The sequence below is a fragment of the Myotis lucifugus genome, unplaced genomic scaffold (genome assembly GCF_000147115.1).
Source record: "Myotis lucifugus unplaced genomic scaffold, Myoluc2.0 scaffold_315, whole genome shotgun sequence".
NCBI classification, from domain to species: domain Eukaryota; kingdom Metazoa; phylum Chordata; class Mammalia; order Chiroptera; family Vespertilionidae; genus Myotis; species Myotis lucifugus.
The window spans coordinates 906,630-925,368 of NW_005871363.1; positions in this window are offsets into that span (position 1 = coordinate 906,630).

Sequence of the window (18,739 nt, forward strand, 5' to 3'; positions counted from 1 at the left end):
TGAAACAGCAAGTCATCTAAAAGCCTGAAGCCCAGCCTGGGGCTCAGTGGTTGAGCGTCGACCCATGAACCAGGAGGTCACTGTTCGATTCCAGGTCAGGGCACAGGCCGGCTTGATCCCCAGTGTGGGGTGTGCAGCGGGCACCTGATCAATAATTCTCTCTCATCAATGATGTTTCTATCTCTCTCTCCCTTTCCCTTCCTCTCTGAAATCAATAAAAAATATTCTTAAAAAATAAAAGGCTGAAAAAATGAGATTACTGGCTGATTTACTAACAGGAGCATCCTGACCAGGAGACAGTGAAGAGGAGTCCACGGAACCCTGAGGGAAAGGGTCACACGACTGTTACTTCCCACCCAGATGTCTTTTAAATAGAATGACACTCAGCATTCATCCCAGAGAAAAGGAACACTCTCAGGGGATGGAACCTAGATGTCTGTTCTGGAAGAAATGACCTCACACTGAAGTCCATCAGCTAAGCTCTCAGGCCCCGAGAATGAAGGAGAAATAGGATGCACACAGACTACATCTACATGGACCATTAACACATGTTGGTTTCAGTTGTGGAACAGGGTACAAATGCTGTGAACTTGGAAAGCAGGAAAACATCAATATAAATACAAAAATGAGGAGCGGGTAGTGAGAAATGTGAGTGCCAATATTATCTTTCACAGTCCATAGGTAATTATATACACATACATTTACATTTACATATAATATACATATACATGAAAAGCATAAGCTTTTTTAAAATATATATTTTATTGATTTTTTTACAGAGAGGAAGGGAGAGGGATAGAGAGTTAGAAACATCGATGGGAGAGAAACATCGATCAGCTGCCTCCTTCACACCTCCCACTGGGGATGTGCCCGAAACCCAGGTACATGCCCTTGACCGGAATCGAACCTGGGTCCTATCAGTCTGCAGGCCGACGTTCTATCCACTGAGCCAAACCAGTTAGGGCAAGCATAAGCTTTTTATATATACACTAGAGGCCCAATGCACAAAATTTGTGCAACAGTAGGCCTTCCTTTCCCCGGCTGCCAGCATTGGCTTCCCTCTGGCACCCGGGACCCGGGCTTCCCTCACAGCCCCAGCTTCATCTGGAAGGATGTCCAGTCTAATTAGCATATTATGCTTTTATTATTATAGATGTAATTTTTAAAGCCTAAGCATTCTGACTTCTTAGTGCTACTTAGTGAATTCTTTATAAAACCTAAGGGGAATCTTTTAGGAAAAAAAGTTGTCTCTTTCTTAAATCATTTATTCAAAGTTCAAAATTCTCTTTAATTTTATTTATTTCAACTTAAAATTTAATTGCAATATTGTAGCATCTATGGTATGATCCCATTTTAATGAAAGTATTCTTCTCTGTCTATGCATTAATCTGTCTACATGTTAATCTACCTTCTCTATATTTATATGCACAGAAAGATGGCTGCAATATTACCTAATTTTAATGATAAAAATCATGAAATTTGGGTAATTATTATTTTTTTGCATAGCTTTACATAGTTTGAATGAAAAATTAACACACATTGTCCTATCCTATATAATAAAAGCCTAATATGCTAAGTGTCTGGTCATCCAGTTCTCTGTTCAACCAATCAAAGTGTAATATGCTAATGATATGCTAAGGCAACTGATCTGATCACCAGGGGGCAGACACTCTAATTGGTAGGTTAGCTTGCTGCTGGGGTCTGGCCAATTGGGACTAGCGAGATGGGCTGGACACGCCCTGGAGCCCTCCCGCAGTCCCTCCCTGGCTGGCCAACCTCCTGCATCCCTCCCTGGCCCCGATCATGCACCAGTGGGTACCTTGGCCTGGCCTCTGCCTTCTCACAACCCAGGACCCCTAAGGGGAAGTCAGAGAGCCAGTTTTGGCCCAATCCTGCAGGCCAGACCGAGGTACCCCACTGGTGCACGAATTTGTGCACTGGGCCTCTAGTGTTAAATAAAACAACTGATTTTTTTTTTAATTATGGAAAGAAATTAGAAGCAAATATGTTGACATGGTAGTATAATTTATGATGGCCTGAATGGCTTGTCTGTTCTTTTCTGCACATTTGCTACAACTTTAAAATTTCCAATTATGCTCCTCCCCACAGAAAAGAAATTCTGGATGAAGTTGTGCGCATTAAGTACAGAGCACAGTGCCCTGCACACGACAGGCACTCCACAGGCGTTATTCATTGCCGTTCCTTCCCTCCCAGCACAGGAAGAGCTTGCAGACTTCGTGTCCTCTAAGTTGGGAGTGGAACCGGACTGAGTGATGTCTTATATTTGGAAGGTGATTTGTGGTTTTCAAAGGACATTACAAGCACCAATTAAGAGATGAAATCCCTGCGGTCCCTTTGGTGAGGCACACATTTCCAATCTCATTTAATTGATGAATTTAAGGCTAATAGAATCGGGCATTCTCTAACTCACTGGCTCACTTGGGAAGACTCAATAGCTTGGTGGTGGTGAGATATGACCTGTTGGTATCTTATCTATTCCTGGATACGTTTAAAATATATTTTATTGATTTCAGAGAGGAAGGGAGAGGGAGAGGAGATAGAAACATCAATGATGAGAGAGAGTCATGGATCGGCTGCCTCCTGCAGGTCCCCTACTGGGGATGAAGCCCACAACCCTGGCATGTGCCCTGACCAGGAATCGAACTGTGACCTTCTGGTTCATAGGTCAAAGCTCATCCACTGAACCATGCCAGCCAGGCAATTCCTAGTTCTCAAGACCTTAAAGCCTGATTCATAGCAGTGAAAAGTCTAGCTTGTCGGTTCATTGTTGGGTCTCGTGGTGAACTGTTAGATGATTCTCGGGCTGGAATGAAGTTAGTAAAGCATCGCAGAATTTCCTGGCTTCGTCTACACTGTCAGAAAGCACGGGGAACATCGGTTTTCTGGACCAGCACAGCTGCGAGCTGTGTAGCTGACCCCGACTCAAGCTTAGGGAAGGTCAGTGTTTGCTCCAGGTTGTACTGTGGGCGGTGTCCCCACCGGTCCTCAGCAAGGTTTGGGTCCAGGGATGCTCCCCACACAGCGCACCCCAGAGCCCTGCCTCTCCTGCTGGCTGTGTCTTCTAGTGCTGGCCTTGCCTCTGTTTCCAGGCCACCTGCTTTACTATAGCTTGTCCAAGCCCCAGGCTCAGGGCAGGGATGTCTGCCCTGCAGTTAGGTTCTAGCGAGATAATCAATCTCCTCTCTCTTCTAGCGAGATAATCAATCTCCTCTCTCTCTCTCTCTCTCTCTCTCTCTCTCTCTCTCTCTCTCTCTCCTTTCCCTTTGTCTTCCAAGCAAGTTACAAAAAAAGAAAAAATCCCTCAGGGAGATACCATCTAATTTCCAGGGAAGGGAAAGTAGTTTCAGGGAGGCCCAGTGCGTTACTCCAGAATTAGAGGCAGACTTAAAGTTGTCCCTTTATTATTTTCTTAAATATGTTTTTTTATTGATTTCAGCTTAAATGTGTTTTTTATTGATTTCAGAGGGAAAGGGAGAGGAATAGAGAGATAGAAACATCAAAAATGAGAGAGAAATCATTGATTGCTTGCCTCCTGCACACCCCACACTGGGGATGAGCCTGCAAGCCAGGCATGTGCACTGACTGGGTATCAAACCGTGACCTCCTGGTTCATAGGTCGACACTTAACCACTGAGCCATGCCGGCCAGGCAAGCTCTCTCTTTTTTTAAAGTATATTTTTATTGATTTCAGCGAGGAAGGGAGAGGGAGAGAGTGATAGAAACATCAAGGATGAGAGAGAATCATTGATCAGCTGCCTCCTGCACGCCTTCCACTGGGCTGTCTTAATTGAGCCCATAACCCAGGCCTGTGCCCTGACAGGGAATGGAACTGTGATCTCCTGGCTCATAGGTCCATGCTCAACCACTGAGACACACTGGCCAGGAAGTGCTCTTTATCACACGTTTCTCTACTTTATCATGTGGTGGGGTGCGCATGTGCATGCCTGCATTGGTGTATGTGTGTGGGTGCGCTGCACTTGCATCAGGAAATGTTGTAAATGCGGCATTTTTTTAATTTTAGGAGCTTTTCAGTTTTCATGAACTGTAATTGACTGGGAGATAAAACGTCCACCCCGCATAACCTCTCACCGAGAGTGGCTTGAACAGTTCAAGCAGCGGCCCCCCAGCCAATCACCAAGGCTGATTAGCAAGGCCCCAGGGCTGTGCTGGGGACGGCGGGCGCCTCTATCCCTCTCGCAGCCAGAAAATGGATGAGGTTGCAGAGACAATGGTCCAATTAGCCGGGAGCTGCCTCAGCATCCTTAATGACCAGCCAGGGATGAATCGGAGAGCTGAGAGCGGGACCCGGCTCTTCCTCGGCTGACGGATGCTGCTGCGGTCCGCGTCCACGGTCAATGGCTCTGACGTGACTCACAGCCAATTATGCTTCTAACCCGAAACCGCCGGTGGGGAGGTTCTCTAAGGCCGATGGGGGCGGTGAGGTAGGGGGGTCTGAATAACCTCTTGTCTCCAAGACAATGCTTTTGTCTCTTTTGAGTTGTAGAGAATCTGGCAGATGAAACAATGGGGAAAGTCGAGTAATGAAGCTAATGATCTCAGCATGCGCCCTGATTTCATCAGCGTCCTGCGGGTTCTTCTCCCGGGCCCTCAGGCCTCACAGACGTACGGGAGAGGCCCTGCCTGGGCGGCCAGAAAGGTTCGTGGATGTTCTTTCCTTTTGGCTATTTCTGTTTCCCTCTGAATCCCCAAGACCTTCAATAGTGATAGTTTCTTGATTCATATTTAAGGAACAAATAAATAAATGACAATACCGATCAGATTCTAATATTATGATTAATGAATTTCCTGTAAAAACCCATCACCAGCCCAGCCAGTGTGGCTCAATGGTTCAGCACTGACCCAGGAACCAGGAGGTCATGGTTCGATTCCCAGTCAGGGTACATGCCCAGGTTGTGGGCTGGATCCCCAGTGTGGGGTGTGCAGGAGGCAGCCGATCAATGATTCTCTCTCATTGGTGTTTCTATCACTCTCTCCCTCTCCCTTCCTCTCTGAAATCAATAAAAATGTATTAAAAAACAAGCAAAAAAGTCATCACCCAACTCTTCATTGAGTATAAAGAGTTTAAACTATTTGTGTCTTAACTGTATGTTTTTTAAATGGATACTTACTGAGCTAACCATGTCCCAGGTCGAAGGGCTTTGCATGAGTCATGTGAGTGTATCCTCAGCACAGCCCTTTTTTGGATCATCAAGAAATATTTCCGAGCGCTTCTGGGTACCAGTCACTTTTAGAGACAGGGTTACAGCAGGACACAGAACAAACAAAATCCCGTCCTTCTCCTGGGTCTGAAAAGAAAGTGACATCTGCCTTCCCGCCCCCGCCCTTGGGAGCAGAGCAGCCCCGCTGTTTGTCTGAGGTTCCAGGGAGACCCAGGCACCTGACACGGAGCCTCGCTCTCATGTGAGCGCACCATGGCTGCCCCGCCCGTGTGCTAGGGGTTGCCCGCCCCACCTTCCAGGGAGCATTTCGGCGGCGATCACTAAAGAAAGAAGAAGATACTTGCTTCCTGGGTGCTGTTCAGCCCCAGCAAGGGCCAGCTGCTGTGACGCAATGCCCGCCACCACAACCAATTCTTTCTGATGGAGGCGCCAAGGTTAAAGGAGAGATTTCCATAACCACAAGCAAATTAACTGGCAGTTTTGCATCAACAATAATGAGATGGGGCCGTCAGAACCTAACCTTTCATGTGCCTCGTTGCTTTATGACGATGAGCATGCTTCAGGCCGGAAGGAGGATTGAGCTGCTGAGTTGGGTGCCAACCTCTCATGCTGCCTCAGGCAAAACCACCCTCTCCAGGGGCTGAAATAACGGGTAGGCCCTTGGGTAGAACATAGGATGTTGCCGGGATGTGTCCCCAACAGCGTGGAGGTAAGATTATCTTAGAGGTGAGGGGCGTGAGGTCCAACATATAAGGAATCAAACCAACCACCTGTGAAGCAGCCGGGTGTCTAGAAAAATGCACCCAGACAGGTCTGGAAACAGCAGGGGCTTCGGGGGTAACCCAAGGAGGCAGACCTGGGGTGGGTCCCCCCGAAGGCTCAGTGCCTCACCAGGTCCATGTTACTATGAGTGACTCGCATGTCTAACAGCACAAAGGGCCTATGAGGAGGGCGCAGGGGGAATTGGCCCTGGACTGGTTGGTTTCCCTGTGAAAGCGAGTCCTCTCCTGACCCTGGGAATTGGCTGCCCTGGACGGTCAGTCTCTCCAAGGTCAGCCAGGTCCCGGATGGCAAAGCACCAGAAATACAGAGCATGAGAAGGTGGGATCGATGCAGGAATCCACTGGGTCAGCCAGCAGGACGCAGGGAGTGGGGCATGTTTCCCGTGGGTCCCTTCACCCCCAATGCGGTGACAATGGGTGGTGAAAACAGGACTTGTTATGCATCAAGCACAGACATGCATGTTCCATAAACAGATGCTCGGATGGACAGGGTGTTAACCCTTCATGGGCAGGAGCCAAGGGGGCTCCTCTCGGGGGAGATGATGAGGAAATGCAGGCTGAGAAGACAGCATCCTGCATAATGCATGTGAGGAACCTGGTCACTGCAGAGAAAAGCAATCACTATAATAAAAACAATATCTGAAAAACAGCCATCTCGATAATGACAGCAAATTCACGAGTACAAACTCATACAAGGTGCCCCCCAAACACGTGTGCACACCTGAACAGCCGGGAGCTCCATTGATGCTTCTTTCTTTTCAGCCAGACTAAGCTTTGAACAAAGGAAATTCATCCTCAAATGCCACCGGGAGTGTGAGAACGGAGTTGACATGCAAACACTGCCTTTATAATTATTCCAAGTGTGTGCACATTTGGGGGGGGCACCCTGTCTATTTTTCTGTTTGATATAAAAATGTTGCCTACATTTGCTTAGCAAGGGCTCCTCCTTAAAGACCCGGCCCATTGGGTGCTGAGAGAGGCCAGACCCTCACTCCACAGAGGGGCAGATGCCCAGTGTGGCGCCCGCATGCCCGGATGAGCCTGGGCACCCCACTTCTGTGAGAGATGGCCCCCCTTTCCTAAGTCATCAGCAAACTTAGAAGATGCCGCATAAGGCGCAGATGTCCACCGTCAAACTGTCTGGGGGCCGTGCTCGCCCGGGTCGGCTGATCTTCAGTCGCCTCCGTGGTGTTTCTGGGTTCACTGTTCTCCCCTCTTTGCTGTACTTTCTGCTGTGCTGAGGGCAGGAGGCAGGTGATGGCCACGCCCTGGTTGGAGCCCAGGTTGGCAGAATGAAGCGTAGAGAAGGGTCGCAGGGAGCTTCTGCAGGAGGACACGTATTTCTGAGGCATTCCTTTTTTATTTATTTAATTGAAAAAGGACGTGAGAAACTTCCTGGGGCGACGGAAATGTTTCTATCTAGTTGTGAGTGGTGGCTTCCCGGCGGGTGCAATCATTAAAACTCATTGAACGGAACGCTCGCAATCACTGTGTTTTACTGGGTGTTAATGCCGCATTGACTTCTTGACGCGAGTGCCGTGGGAAGGCCGGACGATGCTTTCGGCCTGGGGCTGAGCAGAGCACTGACCATGAGTGTATCTGGCAGACGGAACCCACTGGAGTATCACGATGAACCATGGAGTTCTCGAGAAGAAAATGGAGGCCCAGAGAGGAAATGGACTTTACAAATATGATCCAGCGAAAGAGAAATACCAGAGCAATACTCGCCAGGATCGCACATGGCCAGCTTCCTGTATGAGCTTTGCAGATTTCCCGTCGGGTGCAATGGTTCGACGCAGCCCGCGAAGGAGGCACCACGGTGATCCCATTTTTGCCTTGCTGAGCAAGGCGAGTGTTGACAGGGTAAGTGACAGCAAATGGTAGAGCTGAGCCTGGGAGCTCTATTTCTGACATCAAAGTCTATATTTTTATTAAAGTACAGTTGACACACAACACATATTAGCGTTAGGCGTACAACACAGCGGCTGGACACCTACCCACCTTTGGATGTGATCGCGGTGACAAGCCAAGCGCCCATCTGTCACCGTGCAGAGTTATTGCAATGTTATTGACTCTGTTCCCTGGGCTGTGCTTGACACCCTGTGACATTATTTTATGACTGTAAGTGTGTATCTCTTAATCTCCTTCGCCTTCTCAGCGTCCCCTCAGCCTCCGCTGAAAACCACCGGTATGTTCTCTGTATCAGTGAGTCTGTTTTTGTTTTGTTTGTTATTTTGCTCTTTAGATTCCACATATAAGTGAAAAAATACATTATTTGTCTCTCTCTGTCTAACTTATTTCACTAAGCATAATGCCTCATGCATGTTGTCACATCTGGCAGAGTTTCCTTCTTTTTCATGGGCGAGTAATATTCCATTGCACAACTGTGCCACTTCTTCTTTATATGCTGGTCTATTGATGGGCAATTGGGTTCCTTTCATGCCTTGGCAATTGTCAGTAAAGCCAGGATTAACGTAGAGGTGCACGTAGATTTTTAAATAAGTGGGTTTTTTTTGTTTTCTTTAGGTAGATACCCCCAAATGGAATTGCTGGGTTGTAGGGTACTTCTATTTTTAAGCTTTTGAGGAGCCTCCATACTGTTTTATTGTGACCTGGGGTGGGGGGTTACTTGATGGTGGAGGTGGCCTATTTCCTGTTCTGTTGGTTTGGCAGGTGCTATTACTCCATCACACAGTTCTTCCCAGTGAGTTCAGAGGTCCCTCAAACGGCCCCCCTGCAGCCGGTGCCCAATACAGGTTGGAGTCAACGCAAAGGAGACGTACCATCAGCTCAGGCTGAGCTCATCTGAGTTTCCTGCTCTAAAGTCTACAACTGGTGGGTGGGTTAGTTCATATATTCATTCGTTAAAGGGCAATTTATTGAGTGGGAGCGGGATAGACAGGTGAGTGAGGCAGGTACTTTCCCGGATGCAGACGAGCCCTGACCTTCTAGGGCTTAGAGGTCAGCTGTGGTCAAACCTGTATACTTATGCTAAGCAAGGTAGACCATGCTGACTGCAAAGAAGGGCATCCAGAAATGTGCGTGCATGTGTGCTTGCGTGTGTGTGTGTGTGTGTGCTTGCGCGTGTGTGTATGTGAATGTGTGTGTGAGTGTGTGAATGTGTGTGTGAGTGTGTGTGTGAGTGTGTGTGTGTGAGTGAGTGTGTGAGTGAGTGTGTGTAGGTTGATTGTGGATAAATGGCGCTTAGACAGGGAGGTGAACCAGAGGCCCTTAAATGGCCAGTGTCCCCTGGCCTCACAGATTAAGCAACCAACCCTGAGCAGGACAAAAATAAGTAACACCGAGAACCAAAAACCACAAACCCAGTTGTACAATCAACATACTGGTCCTTGTGAAACGAAGCAGCTTGAGGCTTAACTAACCGCTGAGGAAAAAATAGGACCGTGACTCAGCGCCTGGCACACCTCCTCTGACCAACCCACGTCTTCTTTAATTTAAATTTCCACGTGGTATTTTTCATACATTTAAAATTACCAATTATTACCAATTATTGCTCTTTAGATTCCACATATAAGTGAAAAAATACATTATTTGTCTCTCTCTGGCTGATAATCAATATTAAGCTGCAGCGTCTTTCTGAATAAATGGAAGGCGCTGTCTTTTCATAGAAGAAGGTACCACCTTCTGTGGTCAGACTCACAGTTCCTTGACTTGCTCTCCTCTGACTGTGACATCCCCACCTTCCTGTGTTTAGGACGCTCTTTCTCTGAGGACTACACATTTCAACATGACGCGAGCAGCATGGCATGGGCCTTTTAAAGTCAATGCCTGTGCATGTAGGATATTCCATCTCGGCCTTTTTAAAAATCACAGCTTTAGCTCACCCACGAAAGAAAAAAAGGGAGCGTGCCTGTGAACATCACACTAACGATGTTCAGGAAGTGACACAACAGTGCAGCGAGAGTAAAAGGATTTTCTGAGACCGCATTGGAGATGTGGCTCCCGTGGCCCTGCTCTCCAGCCGCGCCTCGGACAGCGATGCCAGGCATTCACTTCTCCAGGTCACGGCTTGTGAAGGAAGACGTGACACCGTCCAGGCACCACCATTACACACGCAAGAACAAGTTTTCACGGATGCACGGTCCACATTCCAGTCAGATTCCACGTGTAGAGCTGGGGCTGAAGTACAATTGGATGCCACACGCATTCGGGCATATCTCATCAATTTCCTGTTCTCTTATCCACAGGAGATGTGGGACAGAGGCTATATATACATGCACAGTTCATATGGGAGCTACTTTTTTTGAGGTTAAGAACAAAGAAAACCAGGCAAAGTGGCCACAGGAGACAAGTGAGCGCTTGCTGTGTTTTACACTAAGAATCCCCACTCTGAGTACTTTGCATCCTCCTCTAGGATTATGCTCCCATTTTCAATTAGTAAAAACTCCACAAGACTTGCTCAGAATGAACTACTGAGTAAAGGCCCATGGTGACCCCGGAAAATGCTACCGCCCAGCCTCCAGGAGGTCCTCCTCCAGCTCTGGGAACAAACTCAGTGCCAAGTCCTTGAACTCCAGGAGCTCCTGGAAAACTGGGAAGGAAGATGCTCATCATCTCCCCCCATATAGCTACTGATCGCTCATGTGTGGGAATGCCAGGCTGGCTTCATTTGTCTCTCTGGGAGAAGACAATGAATAGATTCTTCTACCATACCTGAACAAAAGTCTTAGAAGAGTAGCTGGAAATAGTTGGGAGACATTAACATAACAGGTGAATATAAACATGTCTTGAAATCATTCCATATATAATGAGTGCCTTGAAAGTATAAAGCTTTAAAATGGAAGGAGGAGATCTTCTGGGGTGGTTTCTATGGTGATAGGAGTGATGCTGGTGGGGTGATTGGGGCGATGGCTGATGGTGGGCAGAGAGTGTATTTGCTATGGAGTGTGTGGAAAGAGCAGAGATGTATGGAATTGATAGACATTGAATAGTCCAGTGAGTAGTCTTATAAATGTTATTACTGTTTGGATTCTTTGTAAAGAGTTACTCCAAATTAGCAGAATAACATGCTCTCAGATATCAACTTTCCACACCCATGAGTAGCCAGGATGCTTATGCTGTGAGTACTTAACATGACACAAACAAATTACAAGGACAGAGGGCAAGTCCCCTGGTAGACACACCTACCTAGAAAGACGTCACCTCGCAGACCAATACTGCACACACATGACACCTGAGACACAGAAGGGCACAATTGCTAGGGTGTATACAGAACGTGTGTCCCGAGAAGATGAGCCCAGAAGTGTAGGTGTCTGTATGATCAGATGCTTTAAAAATATGTGAACAAAACTAAACCATATATTTCTCTTTTTTAAATTTGTTTTTGTTGATTTTAGAGAAAGAAGAAGAGAGAGGGAGAGATAGATAGAAACATCAATAATGAGAGAGAGTCATCTATCAGCTGCCTCCTGCACGCCCCCTACTGGGGACTGAACCTACAACCTGGGCATGTGCCCTGACCGGGAATCGAACCATGACCTCCTGAGCCACACTGGCCATGCACAACTCTATATTTCTTGTTATAAAAACATTTTTTTTTTCAATTTTCTTTGTAAAACAAGAAGACATCTCAAAAGAGCAACGATTTGGAGTAACTGAAGCAGCTTGCATGACTTGAGGCTGCATGAGTAACCGCGTATTTGAGGGGTCAGCTCCGCCTCACCTGACCTCCGTCTGGAGAGCAGCTCCAAGCTCCTGCCCTCCGTGGTGTGGGTGGGTGCATGTGTGGGGGGTGAGTTGGACTCAGTGTGCCTCTCTGGAGAACATCGGGTCACCTTCAGCGATCTTATCAAAGAAAGCAGCACTGCTCCCGAGAGCTGTGAAAATGGAAGGGAATTAGGGAGGATAAAAGGCTCCGGGATGCCAGCATCCAAGGGGAAAAGGGCAGAGTGGGCGGGCCGGTGGCGGGTGCTGAAGCTCCCGTTTCGATTCACACGGAGCTGCAAATGGCTATGACCCGGTGAGCAGTTGTAATAAAGCAAAGTAGGAAACAAAGGCGAGGACGTTGCGGAAATGTGGAGTCAATAGAACAATTCCAGCAAGTGGACGAGAATAATCAACCCGACATGATTATAATAACAGGCTTTAGGGTAATTGTGTCTGATTCACAAAACATTCAGTAAATAGCGGGGAATTTAACCCTCACGAGTGAGGTAGGTGTTGTCATCCGCACCTCAGGGAGATGGAGACCAAGGTTACAACGGTGTAAATGTGGGCAAGTTCACAGAACGAGAGGCTACAGGGCTACTGCTGTCTCCTACGCCTCTACAACCATCACTAGGAGCCTGGTTGGCGTGGCTCAATGGTTGAGCGTTGGCCTGTGAACCAGGAGGTCACAGTTTGATTCTTGGTCAGGGTACATGCCTGGGTTTCAGGCTCAATCCCCAGTGTGGGGCGTGCAGGAGGCAGTCAATCAATGATTCTCCTATTGATGTTCCTACCTCTCTCCCCCTCTCCCTTCCTAATGAAATCAATAAAAAAATTAAGAAAACAAAACAGAAGCAGCGATGGGCAGTGATGGGCACATGTGGACTGATGAGTGCCCACGGCAGAGAAGAGAGAAGACAGCATACAAGGACTGCCCGCCACTACAGTGAGGAGTCAAACCCTCGGAGACAAGTTCTTAGCCTTGTCCTCCCCTGAAGGTTTGCCGGGGGAGACGGCCCGGTGGGCAGGGAGGCCGGAGCGGAGGCACCTCCAGGTGGAAGAGCAGGAGGTTAAATGAGCACGGGCACAGGGTCTATGCGAGTGTGACAGGCCTGGCCCCACGTCCTCTCTCTATCCCGCCAGCAGAGACCTTGGCCTGAACCCGTCCCCGGCCGCAGTTCTTCCCCTGGAAGATGTGCGCCTCCTGTGATGGCTGCCTCTGATGATAGACGGCCGGCGAGGCGCTGGCAGGCTCGCAGCCTGGAGGCCGGCTGCCTCTAAATCATCTACAAAGAGACGGCTGGCTGCTGGCACTTCTGCAGAGAGAAACCTGCCTCGCTCCGAGCGCAGGCAGGCGGGATGCTTCCGGGAAAGCCTGACTGTGGTCTGTTACCCTCTGGGGCACAGTTGGTGCAGGTTTATAGGGGGATGGTTCACATTTCAAAAGCATGGGTTCCATGGTGAGGCGCGCGCGCGCGCGCGCGCACACGCACACACACACACACTAGGGCCCCTCCTTCCCACCTTCCACGGGAATTCCTGAATGCCAGTGGGAAGGGCCTACGTAGGTGGGCACAGACTGTTGGCTCAGGTGGGACAGTCTGGGAGATCTGTCTACCTACAGCACATGCTGCAACTTCATCCACCTCATCTCAGTTTCTTTTTTAAAGAATACATTTTTATTGATTTCAGAGAGGAAGGGAGAGGGAGAGAGAGAGAGAAACATCAATGATGCGAGAGAATCATGGATCGATCGGCTGCCTCCTGTAAGCCCCACATGGATGTTTCTATCTCTTCCTCTCCCCTTCTCTCTAAAATCAATAAAAACATATTTTTAAAAAAGAGGCTAGGACAGTGAGTAGGAACTGCTGCTGGAGAACAAGAGGGCCCAGGGAGACTGTAGGTTTCTATACACAGAAGCGGAGACAGAAACATACAAAACGCTCTGCATTCTGCGCCCCTGATGTTTGCCAAGGATTCATTCACCACACCTGTGACAGGTCACACGGAACATGGGGAATCAGGTCCCCAGGAACTCCCACATTCTCCAGGCGCCGCTGGGGAAGCCGCCGTGCGGGGCTTTCGACATTGTCCCCGCCTGTGACAAACCCCAACTGCGCTCGTCTCAGTCAGGAAAGCAAACCCGCCGTGGCCCACGCGGGAGGTTTACTTTAGGAGGAAGGCCGGGGGCAGGGGTCCGAGGGGCTGGGGAACCGAGGTCCTAACGGGGGAGCGTAGGGTCACGGCAATGCCACCCACCAGCCCTCCTGGGCACCGGAGCAGGTGGGCACGGCCAGTCTAGCAAGGGAGTCTGAAGAGCCGGAAGCCCAGCGGCAGTGGGGGAGGGGGCATGGGAAGGGAGCCGTGGGGACTGTGGCCTCTGAGACCTGAGAGGCCTGGGGGTGCCGTCGGCCATCAGTGCCAGCGGACGGGGCGAGAGCTGGACACGGAGGAGAAGCCCGGACGGGCTCTCAGCTCCTCTCTCCACAGCCGTTTGCGTGGGGCTTCGAGAGGTCGGGTCTCTTACCCCCTTTTAGGTGAAATTGAACCCAGAACCGTACAGAGGAGGGACATGTGGGGCACGCAGCTCTCGCCGAGCCACGTTCCCAGGTCCTCTTGCGTCCTGGTTCCGTTTCCCCTGACCGTCACTCAGCCTCCTGCCGCATCACAGTGGATCGGGAGGAGCGAACGATGACAGGTGGCTGTTCACCTTCTCGCACGTGGGCTGCTAGGGATCAGCTTCAGGCCGGCTCCCCGCACTAGCTGTTGTTTGGAGGGTCTGAGCGACTCGCTGAATTAACGGACTGACCGTTTTGAGGACGGGCAGGCTAAGCCATGAGCTTGAAGGCGGGGACACGGGCCAGCCCCGGCCCCGGCCCCGGCCCTGCAGCGAGCGGCGGGGTCCTGGCATTGAAAAGCATCCCCGTGCTTCTTTGTCCTCGTCTCGCACACACCTCGTCGCCAGCGGGAGGCCGCTTGCTCCCGGAGGCCAGGCAAGCTGAGCGATGCACGGGAGGGAAGACAATGATCGGAATCCCGTTCCTGTCTATTTTGCCTAATATGTTCGGTGATGCAAATGCTTTGCATTTTATACTGCATGTAACACACATGTAAACATGATGGGTGTACATGCTCATAGCTATTGCTCCTCGCTGCTGGTTATGGAATTTTGGAGACCAGCTCTTTAAGTCGCACCACACTCTGAGCAGAAGCTAGTCTCCAGGCACAGGCCACGCCGACTTTAAAAAGCCACCAGCTCACACGTCGATCGGGGCCGAGGGGCGCCGCCCTGCATCAACACTGAGGAAGGCTTCCGTCCGAGCCTCGCCCTCTCACCACAACCTCGGCCGCTTCCTAGTGCCGGGGACTCGAGGGTCCTTGCCGCTGCCCTTCGACGTCTCCAGCTGCACAGGGAGGCGGTCAGCCCTCCCGGCCCCTCTCCCACACCGAGGACACGGTGCAGGGCAGCCACTTTGTAAAGCAGAAAGCACGGGCACGGGGTATGGCCCATCCAACATGGAAGGTCAGCTTTCCTTTTCCCTTTAGAACTGAGCACTGTGATTGTCAGCATATTTATTTATTTGTTAATGCTCAACCAAGGATACTTTTTCCATTGAATTTTATTTTATTTTTTATTTATTTTTATTTTTTTAATATATTTTATTGATTTTTTACAGAGAGGAAGGGAGAGAGATAGAGTTAGAAACATCGATGAGAGAGAAACATCGATCAGCTGCCTCCTGCACATCTCCTATTGGGGATGTGCCCGCAACCCAGGTACATGCCCTTGACCGGAATCAAACCCGGGACCCCTCAGTCCGCAGGCCGACGCTCTATCCACTGAGCCAAACCGGTTTCGGCTCCATTGAATTTTAGAGAGAGAAGAAGGGAGGAGGGAGACAGAGAGAGACACATCAATGTGAGAGGAACACACCAATCAGTGGCCTCCTGCGCTTGCCCTGACCAGGGCCAGGGATCCAGCCTACAACCCAGGTACGTGCCCTTGACCAGGAATGGAACCTGAGACCCAGTGTGGCTCTAACCATTGAGCGACACTGGCCAGGGCTAACTTATTTTCAATAAACAAATCACCTATAGTCCTCAGAATGAGAATATGTCTGAGACAAGGGACCTCTTCTTAAGCACGGGTGTGGGAGTGATAAAATTCCTCTTCATGGACGAGAGGCGAGGAGAAAGGGGACGTATTTGAAGCTTGGAGGACTGTTGCAAGTGGAGGTCCCATGTGAACGTGGCTGAGAAAGGTTGGGTTTGGGTTCAGGAGGAGAACCCGGACCTGGAGCAGGTCAGTGCAGGTGCAGACATTCGTACGAACAGAGACTTGGGACCGAGACAGGCCGTGTGGGGGTCTCGCTAGGAGGACAGCCGTGATGAGGGACCCAGGAGGGAAGGAGGAGGGAAGTCGTGGCTCAGGACGCAGGTTGGATTGAATTAACTGGCGAACTCTCAATATTTGTGGAAGGAAATTGAATTTGGATGCTTGATTAGATGGTTTGAACAACGTCCCAGGAGACGGGATCTGTCACAGGGTAGTGACAACATCGGTGTCTTCATGTAGGTTTGTCTGCGTGGGAGTCTGTGTCCACAGGCGACATCCTGGGAAGGACACAGAGGATGTCTCGGAACAGGGGACGCCTAGGAAGCTTCTAGAAGAGTCTTGGGGGCAGGGAATGGGGGTTGAGTTGACTGATAACCCTGAGGCTGGAAAGGAATGGACAGATAACCTAAACTACAGCGTGAGCTCCCAAGAGCCCACGTCCTCACGGACATGTCGTCTGCACACACACACATCGCCTCCCGATGCTGACACAGCAGAACGCGGTTCCCACGATGCTATCCGCCCTGAAACACAATTTCATTAAGATTTCAGGGTGAATGACTGGAGGAAGCACTGATCATCCTGGAAGCCCCTCCTGGGGAGGCGGCGCATGAAAGGGGCGTCTTTCTCAGCATTTCTGAGTCGGGCCCTCCCCATTAGACACGGCCTGGGTGTCACTTGACTTAAACGCACCGCCCGCATCGCGTGCTCACAGGCGCGGTTATGCTGACAATCGATCTGAAGGAGGCCGGCGGCCGAGCGCGGCTGCCCGGCGCGTGTTCAATATTCATCCCGCTCGTCCCGGGGGCCATCCGTTCCGTGCCCCTGGGATCCTCAGCAGAGCGGCGTGATGAGGGCGCCGATCTGCAAGGTCGGCCGTGTGATCCATCACCTTCTTGCGGCTTTCCCGCTCCGGGAGTTCATTTACTCCGGGGCTCAACCAGGTACGAGGCTGTGTTTGAGAGAAGGACATGCCAGCGGCCCTGCCGTCCACGCCCCGCTCCCCCGTCCTCGGGCGGTGAGGGTGGAGGAGACAGAGTGTGCCCGGCTCCCTGTCCGGCTGGACCATTTGTGAAACCCAAGCTGTGTCACCGTGAGGACAAGCATTTTTATTTATTTATTTTTTTTATTTATTTTTCCTTGATTAGTGTACCCCCCCAAAGCGACTTCATTCGCATCTTAAGAATCAATGACTTTGGGAGACGTTCTGAAAGGAATAAAAGTGCTTCTGTCAATAGACGTGACATGCAAATGGTTCAGGAAAGACTTCTTCCGATTTCCAGTCTCAGTGTAGTCCGGAGAGTAAGCAGCATGAGGGTGGGGCGGGGGGGGGGGTTGTCTTGGGAAGCCCTGACGAGGTCCCGCCCGGTCAGAATGCCCACGGAGGCCTGGGTGCTGCTTGGCCCAAGGATGCGCTGGGTCCACGGCCACTACCTTGAAGCAGTCATTTTATCTGGGAAAAAGCTGAGTCGCATCCTGAATCTCCAGGACCTCAGGACTGACCGGGGCGGGGGGGGGGTGGGGGGGGCAGTCCATAGTTTTACAGGATTCGTAGGGAGGTGCTCAGCCCACGCCAGAACAAACACGCTGATCATCCACTTAAAAATGCATGGACCCAGAGGGCTGTTCAAAACACTGCCATGTAGCCAGCCCAGTGGGGCTCAGGGGTTGAGCATCAACTCAGGCACCAAGAGGTCACCCATTCCATTCCTGGTCGGGACACATGGCCCGGTTTCAGGCTCCATCCCCAGTAGGGGGCGTGCAGGAGGCAGTCTATGGGTGTTTCGCTTTCATCCACGTTTCTATTTCTCTCTCCCTTTCCTCTTAACTGTCCTCTCTCTAAAAAAAGACCCAAAAAAACAAAAAAAAAACACACCCATATTTTAAAAAACTACCATTTAAACCAGCGGTTCTCAACCTGTGGGTCGCGACCCCTTTGGGGGTTGAACGACCCTTTCACAGGGGTCGTCTAAAACCATCGGAAAACACATATGTAATTACATATTGTTTTTGTGATCAATCACTATGCTTTAATTATATTCAATTTGTAACAATGAAAATACATCCTGCCTATCAGATATTTACATGACGATTCATAACAGTAGCAACATTACAGTTATGAAGTAGCAACGAAAGTAATTTTATGGTTGGGGGTCACCACAACATGAGGAACTGTATTAAAGGGTCGCGGCATTAGGAAGGTTGAGAACCACTGATTTAAACAATAGGGTTTTGTTAAAATAGTAAAGCTAAAAACGAATGTGTTAGGCAGGAATTCTTATGAATACAGACTGTCACCAAAGTAAAATCCGTGATAACGAGTGATGTGCGCTCTCTCTTATTATGTCTGAGTCTGTAACACCAGCCAACGACCGTCAGGACGCCCTCAGGCAGCAGCATATCCATGAGACCCTGGGTTTGAACTCCTGCCATCTCTGAGCCTAGACACCTCATGGCATGTATAGCACACGCCATGACATGGAGAGCATGTGATTTAGCTGATTATCATTTTACCTTATTAGTCAAGTGCTTAGTTAATGTTTAGAAACTCACATTTTTAAAAAATATATTTTTATTGATTTCAGAGAGGAAGGGAGAGGGAGAGAGAGATAGAAATATCAATGATGAGAGGGAATCATTGATCGGCTGGCTCCTGCACACCCCCTACTGGGGTTCGAGCCCACAACCCGGGCATGTGCCCTTGACCAGAATGGAACCCGAGACCCTTCAGTCCACAGGCTGGTGCTCTATCC